Source organism: Arachis stenosperma, chromosome 1 (assembly GCF_014773155.1).
Source record: "Arachis stenosperma cultivar V10309 chromosome 1, arast.V10309.gnm1.PFL2, whole genome shotgun sequence".
In the NCBI taxonomy this organism is placed as follows: domain Eukaryota; kingdom Viridiplantae; phylum Streptophyta; class Magnoliopsida; order Fabales; family Fabaceae; genus Arachis; species Arachis stenosperma.
Genome location: NC_080377.1, coordinates 85,378,426 through 85,388,257, shown reverse-complemented (window position 1 = coordinate 85,388,257; position 9,832 = coordinate 85,378,426). Strand labels below are relative to the sequence as shown.

The 9,832-nt window shown below is 37.0% G+C and overlaps 1 non-coding gene across 1 annotated transcript; it reads right to left on the bottom strand.

The window, feature by feature from the left end:
* Window positions 1-9,313: 9,313 nt before the first annotated feature.
* LOC130952909 (small nucleolar RNA R71) lies at window positions 9,314-9,417 on the bottom strand. Its single transcript, XR_009075088.1, has one exon. It is a non-coding gene; the product is annotated as a small nucleolar RNA R71 (small nucleolar RNA).
* Between the last annotated feature and the right edge of the window lie 415 nt (window positions 9,418-9,832).

Here is a 9,832-nt window from a genome sequence, read left to right as displayed (position 1 = left end):
TTTGAGATTACATGGAAAGGTTCAACAAAGCATGCTTGAAAATACAAAACTTACCGACTGAAGCAGTGATAATGGGATTAGTTAATGGCCTTAAAGAAAGGCCGTTCTCGCAATCAATATCCAAGCAACACCCAACTTCTTTGTACGAAGTACAAGAACGGGCAGAAAAGTACATCAACATGGAGGAGAACTCGCGACTAAGAAATCCTCTCCCAAGGCCCAGCTTATCCTATCCACCTCAGAAAAAAGAGAAAGAAGCTAAGAAAAAAGGAGTACAACTTGGAAAAATCTCGAAGGTATCATAATTATACTCTACTTCGAGTCTCTCTTGTAGATGTTTACAGGGAGATATGCCATATCGACAAGCTTCCACCTCCTCGTCCAATCAAACACAAAAAGGCAGAAAGTCGGATAGAATATTGTGAGTACCACAAAATTTAGGGGCACTCTACCAATGATTGCTATGATTTAAAGAATGTCATTGAGAAGTTGGCCAAGGAAGGTAGACTAGACAGGTACTTGGCAAAAAGGTTAGACGACCAAAGGAAAAAAAAGAGAGATGAAGACGGAGGATGGCGAGAACGCTGATGTTAGGATTTTTGCTAGTAAAGAATTTTATAAAACTAGACGCGTTGTAGATATAGATTCTAAACCAACAGAAATCCCTTCGTGCAAACGTTTTGGTTGTCACAAGTAACAAACCCCTTTAAAATTGATAACCGAGTATTTAAACCACGAGTCATCTTCTCAAGGAATTGCAGGGAAGTATGTTCTTATTATTGGTTATGGATATTGTAAATTTTGGGTTTCAAGAATGAGGAATGAATGTGGCAAATAATTTAAATGGCAATTAAAATAAATAAATAACTGTAAAGCAAACCCTTTGGCACGGTAGGAGAAATTGGGAGTCCAGACTTAGTTATTCTTATCAATAATAATGAAAGTTGAATCTTAATTCCACTTAGTTAACCTTTGCTAAAGCAAAGGAAAGTCAAGGGACTAATTAGTTGACCTTCGAATCCTATTTATTTCCTAAGAAAAGGTTGGGATTATTGAAGTTCAGTTCAATTAGAAAAGATAACAGTTATCAATTATGTTGAGCTAAGATAACTCCTGAGTTACTGATTTCTCAACCAAGACCAAAAGGAAAAGAAATTAAATCTGCTGGAATATAAAAATTGTCTTCAGATTGGGAATAATAAATGGCATAAATAAAGAAAGCAATATTAAACTGAAATACCTCAAATAGCATTAAATAAGAAAATCATAACATGAATGTAGCATAAGCCAAATAGGCAACATAACTAATACAAGCAAGCATTAATGGTATCTGAAAATAAGAGATAATTATAAAGTAAAAGAACATTGAACCTGGGATCGAGAGTTACTCCTAAAACTAAAAGAAGTCCTAAATCCTAATCCTAAAGAGAGAGAGGAGAGAACCTCTCTCAAAACTAGATCTAAATCATCGAAAGTGAATTATGAGAACTTGATGAGTCTCTGCAAGTTCCCTGACTTTAATCTGTATTTCTGGGCCGAAAACTGTGTTGAAATGTGGCCCAGAATCTCTGCCAGCAACTTTTGTAATTCTGTAGATCGCGCACGTCACGCGATTGCGTCATCCATGCGGACGCGTCATTCGCGTTTTTCCCTGCCACGCGTTCGCGTCGTTCACGCTTCCGTGTCACTTGTGCTTTTCCAATCTGCGCAGTCGCGTGAACCATGCGACCGCGTCACTGCGGATTCCTTTCTTCCACGCGGTCGCGTCGCTGATGCGTACGCGTCACTTCTCGCTGGTCATCTCCTCAATTTCTTGTGGTCCTTCCATTTTTTGCAAGCTTCCTTCCCAATCTCTCACTCATTCATGTCCTATAAAGCCTGAAACACTTAACACACAGATCAAGGCATCGAATGGCAATAAGAGAGGATTAAGATTAGCTAAATTAAGACCAAAGAAGCATGTTTTCAATCATGTAATAATTTTAGGAAGGAAATATAAATGCATGCTAATTATATGAATAAGTGGGTAAAGACCATGATAAAACCACATAATTAAACACATTGTGAACCATAAAATAGTGGTTTATCAACCTCCCCACACTTAAACATTAGCATGTCCTCATGCTAAACTCAAGGAGACCAAATAAATGAGTAGGAAAAGGCAAGACTCATACAATGCAACCTATGAATGTGAATGCAACTATATGCTAAAATGATTCTACCTACTTGGTGAAAAAGTAAATATATCTTCCAAGAATAAATATGAATTGGATTTCACTAATTCAAATCACAAAATACAATATAAATAACTTGCAAGAAGAAGATAGCTCATAAAGGCAGGGAACATAGAATTAAGCACTGCACCCTTATCAGTAGTGTATATCATTCTAACTCTCAAGTGTCTAGGGTCAATTCTCTCAATTCTCTACTAATCTTGCTTTCTATAGCTTGCTCTTCATCTAACAATCAACAAAAATTTAATGCACCAATACACAAATCAAGAGGTCTTTTAAGGGTTGTAATGGGGTTAGGGTCAAGGTAGGATTGTATTTGGCAAAGTGGACTAAAATCTGAATCCTTAATTAACATAAACTTTCCACCTAACTCAAGACAATCCATTTAATTAAAATATAAAATCTAACTTCTCATTAACTGTGTTTACTACATATTTATGCATTCTAAGTTTTGAGTACAGCTCATATGCATTGATTTTACTATTTATTTTGGGGCATTTTGTCCCCTTTTATTAATTGCTCTTTTTCTTTTTCTTTTTCACTTTTTTTTCAATGCATATAATTAAAGTATTGAATGCAATAACATGTGCTCAACCATTATTTTGCACATTTTCACTAAAATATACAACACCCAATTATTCAAACCAAATATTTTCAAACCCAACTTTCCCACACTTAAATCATAAGCACTTTTACTAGTCTAAGCTAACCAAGGATTCAAATTAAGGACATTATTATTTTTCGCTTAGAGTCAGTAATGAGCTAGAGTAAAGAACAAATGGGTATATTAGGCTCAAATTGGTTTGCAAAGGATAATGAAAGGGTAAGGCCATATGGGTATGTAAGCCTAGTGAAACAAAGGCCTCAATCATATCAGTGCATGCATACATCAAACAATGGAAATATAGAATTAAGCAAGACAAATATTACAATTTTAGAGAGAAAAAACACACACCAAAAATAAAATATTGGTTGATAAAATGCAACCAATCAAATAGGCTCAATCTCACTGGTTTTGTGTGTTCAAGCTTTAAACTATGTTCCAAAATAATATTTCTTCAAACAAGTTTTTCAAAAAGTTTTATTCAAATTAGTGACATACTATAAAAATTTCTTGAAAAAGAGAATATTACTTTAGCCAAGTGGTAAAATATGCACAAAAAACAAACATGCAAATGCAACAATGAAAAACAAAATTTGGTGTTGAGAATGGACTAACTAACCCGTGGAGATCGGTATCGACCTCCCCACACTTAAAGATTGCACCGTCCTCGGTGCATGCTGAGATATACAGGTGGGTGGGTGTTGTGGTGCCTCAGCTGTTGCTCGTTGTAGAAGCTTTCTCTTTACTCGTTCTGGTGGCCAGCATGAAAAAGGGAGAAGAGAAAGGGACATGAAGTCAAAGGGATGGAGCAAAGAGGAGGGCGGTACGAGTGATAATCATGCCAAGTAAAAAATAGTGAATGAAAGACATGGTCGCAATTCCATGTGATCAGTTCATCAATGGAAATATAGCAAGGCATGGGAAGTATTGGATGCAAGATGTTTATTAGCATGCCGGCAAGGGCATGAGTAGCATAGATCAAGCATCAAAAGCTTTAATGTATTGTTAGTCGTGAGAAACTAACAATAATGTTTGTATTGACAATTATATTTAATTAGTAAAATAGTAAAGGGAATTTGTGAAAAGCAGGCATTTATAGTAGTAAATTAAAATAAATCTTTAAAAATAGTGCACAATGCCATACGGGCGTTTTCACAAACACATAACATGCACGGTAAATAAGCTATTTGAAAGTATTAAATTAAACATGCAAGCAACCCTTTAAAAAGTAATATATAATTGTCAAATAATCCACAAAGATATAGAAAAAACAATGACCCAAATAAAATTCCAACGCCAATGAAAATAATGCAATGAATGAAAGTATGCAATTAAGTAAAAGATAATGAAAGATAAGAAGAATGAGAAGGGAAAGAAGGGAAGAAGAAGTAAGTAAGAAAGGAGGGGGGAAAAATTAGGATTGGGGAAGAAAAGATAAAAAATTATGGCATATTAAGTTAAGGTGTGCGACGCTGGCGACGAGGTCGCGTGGGTGACGCGGCTGCGTGGTGCGCAATAAGGTCAGGCGGCGCGGATGCGTGGGTCACGCGATTGCGTCACTTGATTTGTGCTAGTGGCGCGAGTGCAGCCTCGCATTCGCACAACTCTCTGTTTGAATTGCATTTTGCCAAAAATCTGGGTGACGCGGTCGCGTGGGTGACGCGATCGTGTGGATGGCCATTTTTGAAAGACGACGCGGCCGCGTTCGCGTAGGGGGCTTGGGCTTCTGGCACGAGTCTAGCCTAATTCCAGCACAACTTTCGGCCATGCACCTTTTTGACGTCGATTTTCATGGCACGCGGCCGCGTGGGTGACGCGGTCGCGTGGGAGGCCAAAGTTCCACATGACATGGTCACGTGAGCGACGCGGTCGCGTGGGGTCAAATTATGCTAAAGGCACGCCTCCAGCCACGCTTTCGCGTGACTGTCTGTTCACTTTTCTTTTCTCCCTAATGCACCTGCGACGTGGACGCGGCAGCGTCCGCGTGCGTGTTTCCCCTTTTTTTTTGATGCAGTGATGCAAATATGCAGTATGTAGAATGTAATGATTATTATGAATGATATGCAAAACTCCAGGTTCAATATAATATAATAAAATAAAACTTGAAAACAAATAAAAATGAGAAAAGAACGATCATACCATGGTGGGTTGTCTCCCACCTAGCACTTTTAGTTAAAGTCCTTAAGTTGGACATTTGATGAGCTTCCTGTTATGGTGGCTTATGCTTGAATTCGTCCAGAAATCTCCACCAGTGTTTGGAATGCCAGCATCCTCCGGGGTCCCAAACAAAGTACGCAAAGCCCTTGTGTGAGTTCAAACGGGCTTGCAGGCTCCCGGAGTATTGAATGTCAGAATAGACTCCAGGATCCCAAACTTTTCTTCTACACCTGTCTTTGTCTTGATCTACATTGGTCCAGTCGGGTGATGAGTAATCCGAATTCTCACTGCAGTGACCAAACAGCTTCCGAGATCCTTTAAATTGAGCTTGACACCAATTCGTGCACGTCGAGTTGAAGCGTGGAACCTTATTGAACCTTGTGCACCAGCTCTGAGTACGAGCCATTTTCCATTTGCTTTTAAAGCCGCAAAGAGCTCTAAGCTGGCTGATGAGCGGATAATTTATACGCTTTTTGGCATTGTTTTTAGGTAGTTTTTAGTAAGTTCAAGCTACTTTTAGGGATGTTTTCATTAGTTTTATGTTAAATTCACATTTATGGACTTTACTATGAGTTTGTGTGTTTTTCTGTGATTTCAGGTAATTTCTAGCTGAAATTGAGGGACTTGAGCAAAACTCTGAAAAAGGCTGACAAAAGGACTGCTGATGCTGTTGGAATCTGACCTCCCTGCACTCGAAATGGATTTTCTGGAGCTACAGAACTCCAAATGGTGCGCTCTCAACGGCGTTGGAAAGTAGACATCCAGAGCTTTCAAGCAATATATAATAGTCCATACTTTATTCGGAAATTGATGACGTAACTTGGCGTTGAACGCCAAGTACATGCTGCTGTCTGGAGTTAAACGCCAGAAACACGTCATGATCCGGAGTTGAACGCCCAAAACACGTTATAACTTGGAGTTCAACTCCAAGAGAAGCCTCAGCTCGTGGATAGATCAAGCTCAGCCCAAGCATACACCAAGTGGGCCCCGGAAGTGGATTTATGCATCAAATACTTATTCATGTAAACCCTAGTAGCTAGTTTAGTATAAATAAGACTTTTTACTAATGTATTAGACATCTTTTGACAGTTTAATCTTGTGACTGTTTAGTCTTTGATCATTCGGTCTTTTGATCATTGAGGGGGCTGGCCATTCGGCCATGCCTGAACCTTTCACTTATGTATTTTCAACGGTGGAGTTTCTGCACACCACAGATTAAGGGTGTGGAGCTCTGCTGTACCTCAAGTTTCAATACAATTACTATTACTTTCTATTCAATTCTCTTTTATTCTTATTCCAAGATATACGTTGCACAACACTTTGATGAATGTGATGATCCGTGACACTCATCATCATTCTCACTTATGAACGCGCGTGATTGACAACCACTTCCGTTCTACCTTAGGCCGGGCGCATATCTCTTAGATTCCCCAACAGAATCTTCGTGGTATAAGCTAGATAGATGGCGGCATTCATGGGGATCTGGAAAGTCTAACCTTGTCTGTGGTATTCCGAGTAGGATCCTGGGAATCCGGAAAGTCTAACCTTGTCTGTGGTATTCCGAGTAGGATTCCGGTATTGAATGACTGTGACGAGCTTCAAACTCCTGAAGGCTGGGCGTGATGACAAACGCAAAAGAATCAAGGGATTCTACTCCAACCTGATTGAGAACCGACAGATGATTAGCCGTGCTGTGACAGAGCATTTGGACCATTTTCACTGAGAGGATGGGATGTAGCTATCAACAAGGGTGATGCCTCCAGACGATTAGCCGTGCAGTGACAGCGCATAGGACCATTTTCTTGAGAGGATTAAAAGTAGCCATTGATGATGGTGATGCCCTACATACAGCTTGCCATGGAAAGGAGTAAGAAGGATTGGATGAAAGCAGTAAGAAAGTAGAGATTCGAAAGGATTCTAGCATCTCCACACGCCTATCTGAAATTCCCACTATTGATTTACATAAGTATTTCTATCCCTTTTTATTTTCTATTTATTATTAATTTTCGAAACCCATAACCATTTAATCTGCCTAACTGAGATTTACAAGGTGACCATAGCTTGCTTCATACCAACAATCTCTGTGGGATCGACCCTTACTCACGTAAGGTATTACTTGGATGACCCAGTACACTTGCTGGTTAAGTTGAACGGAGTTGTGTCCACACATAGGTGCCATAATAATGATTCCATACAACAACAAAGAATACTACATTGATGTGATCACAATTTCGTCCACCAAGTTTTTGGCGCCGTTGCTGGGGATTGTTCGAGTATGGACAACTGACGGTTCATCTTGTTACTCAGATTAGGTAATTTTCTTTTCAAAAATCTTTTTCAAAATTTTTCTTTTATTTTTCGTTTTTCTAAACTTTATTTTCGAAAAAATTAATAAAAGTCCAAAAAAATTCATAAAATCATAAAAATAAAAAATATTTTGTGTTTCTTGTTTGAGTCTTGAGTCAATTTTTAAGTTTGGTGTCAATTGCATGCTTTAAAAATTTTTCTTGCAAATTTTTCGAAAATTCCATGCATTCATAGTGTTCTTCATGATCTTCAAGTTGTTCTTGATAAGTCCTCTTGTTTGATCTTGATGTTTTCTGGTTTTGTGTTGTTTGCTGTTTTTCATGTGCATTTTTCGTTTGTTAGAGTCCATGCATTAAAGATTTCTAAGTTTGGTGTCTTGCATGTTTTCTTTGCATCAAAAAATTTTTCAAAATTATGTTCTTGATGTTCATCATGATCTTCAAAGTGTTCTTGGTGTTCATCTTGACATTCATAGCATTCTTGCATGCATTCATTGTTTTGATCTAAAAATTTTTTGCATTAAATATTTTTGTTGTTTTTCTCTCTCATAATTAAAAAATTCAAAAATAAAAAAATATCTTTTCCGTATTTCCCTCCAAATTTTCGAAATTTTGGGTTGACTTGGTCAAAAATTTTTAAAATTAGTTATTTCTTACAAGTCAAGTCAAATTTTCAAAAATTTAAAAATCTTATCTTTTCAAAGTCTTTTTCAAAAATCATATCTTTTCCAAATTTTTCCTCTTTTTCGAAAATTTCAAAAATCTTTTTCAAAATATTTTCAAAATCTTTTTCTTATCTTTATATCAAATTTTCGAAATTACACTAACAATTAATGTGATTGATTCAAAAATTTGAAGTTTGTTACTTTCTTGTTAAGAAAGGTTCAATCTTTAAAATCTAGAATCCTATCTTTTAGTTTCTTGTTAGTTAAGTAATTAATTTTAATTTTAAAATTGAATCTTTTTTTTTTCAAAATATCTTTTCTTAAAAATCTTATCTTTTTATCTTATCTTTTTCAAAATTTGATTTCAAAATATCTTATCTAACTTCTTATCTTCTTATCTTTTTCAAATTTGATTTTAATATCCTTTTCAACTAACTATTTGACTTTTTGTTTGTTTCTTATCTTTTTCAAAACCACCTAACTACTTTTCACTCTTCAATTTTCGAAAATACCTCTCTCTTTTTCAAAAATTCTTTTTAATTAATTATCTAAATTTTAATTACATCTTATCTCTAATTTTCGAAAATTGCTAATCCCTTTTTCAAAATTATTTTCGAAATTTCCCCTCTCTTTTCTTATTCTATTTAATTATTTAATTACTAACACTTATCTTCACCACCCCTATCCTTACTCTTTATACAGACTATTCATTTTTCTTCATTCTTCTCCCCTCTCTTTTTCTACTAACATAAAGGAATCTCTATACTGTGACATAGAAGATTCCTCTTCTTTTCTTGTTTTCTTCTCTTTCATATGAGCAGGAACAGGGAAAAAGGCACTCTTGTTGAAATTGATCCCGAACCTGAAAGGACTCTGAAAAGGAAACTAAGAGAAACTAAATTACAACAATCCAGAAACAACCTTTCAGAAATTTTCGAACAAGAGAAGGAGATGGCAGCCGAAAATAATAATAATGCAAGGAGAATGCTTGGTGACTTCACAAAGCCAACGTCCAAATTTGATGGAAGAAGCATCTCCATTCCTGCCATTGGAGCCAATAATTTTGAGCTTAAGCCTCAACTAGTTGCCTTAATGCAACAAAACTGCAAGTTTTATGGACTTCCATCTGAAGATCCTTATCAGTTTTTAACTGAGTTCTTGCAGATCTGTGAGACTGTAAAGACGAATGGAGTTGATTCTGAAGTCTACAGACTCATGCTTTTCCCTTTTGCTGTAAGAGACAGAGCTAGAATATGGTTGGATTCACAACCTAAGGATAGCCTGGACTCCTGGGATAAGCTGGTCACAGCCTTCTTGGATAAATTCTTTCCTCCTCAAAAGCTGAGCAAGTTGAGAGTGGATGTTCAAACCTTCAAACAAAAAGATGGTGAATCCCTCTATGAAGCTTGGGAAAGATACAAGCAGCTGACCAAAAGATGTCCATCTGACATGTTTTCAGAATGGACCATATTAGATATATTTTATTATGGTCTATCTGAATTTTCGAAAATGTCATTGGACCATTCTGCAGGTGGATCTATTCACCTAAAGAAAACGCCTGAAGAGGCTCAAGAACTCATTGACATGGTTGCAAACAACCAATTCATGTACACTTCTGAGAGGAATTCCGTGAATAATGGGATACCTCAGAAGAAAGGAGTTCTTGAAATTGATACTCTGAATGCCATATTGGCTCAGAACAAAGTGTTGACTCAACAAGTCAACATGATCTCTCAAAATCTGAATGGATGGCAACATGCATCCAACAGTACTAAAGAGGCAGCTTCTGAAGAAGCTTATGATCCTGAGAACCCTGCCATGGCAGAGGTTAATTACATGGGTGAACCTTATGGAAACACCTATAAC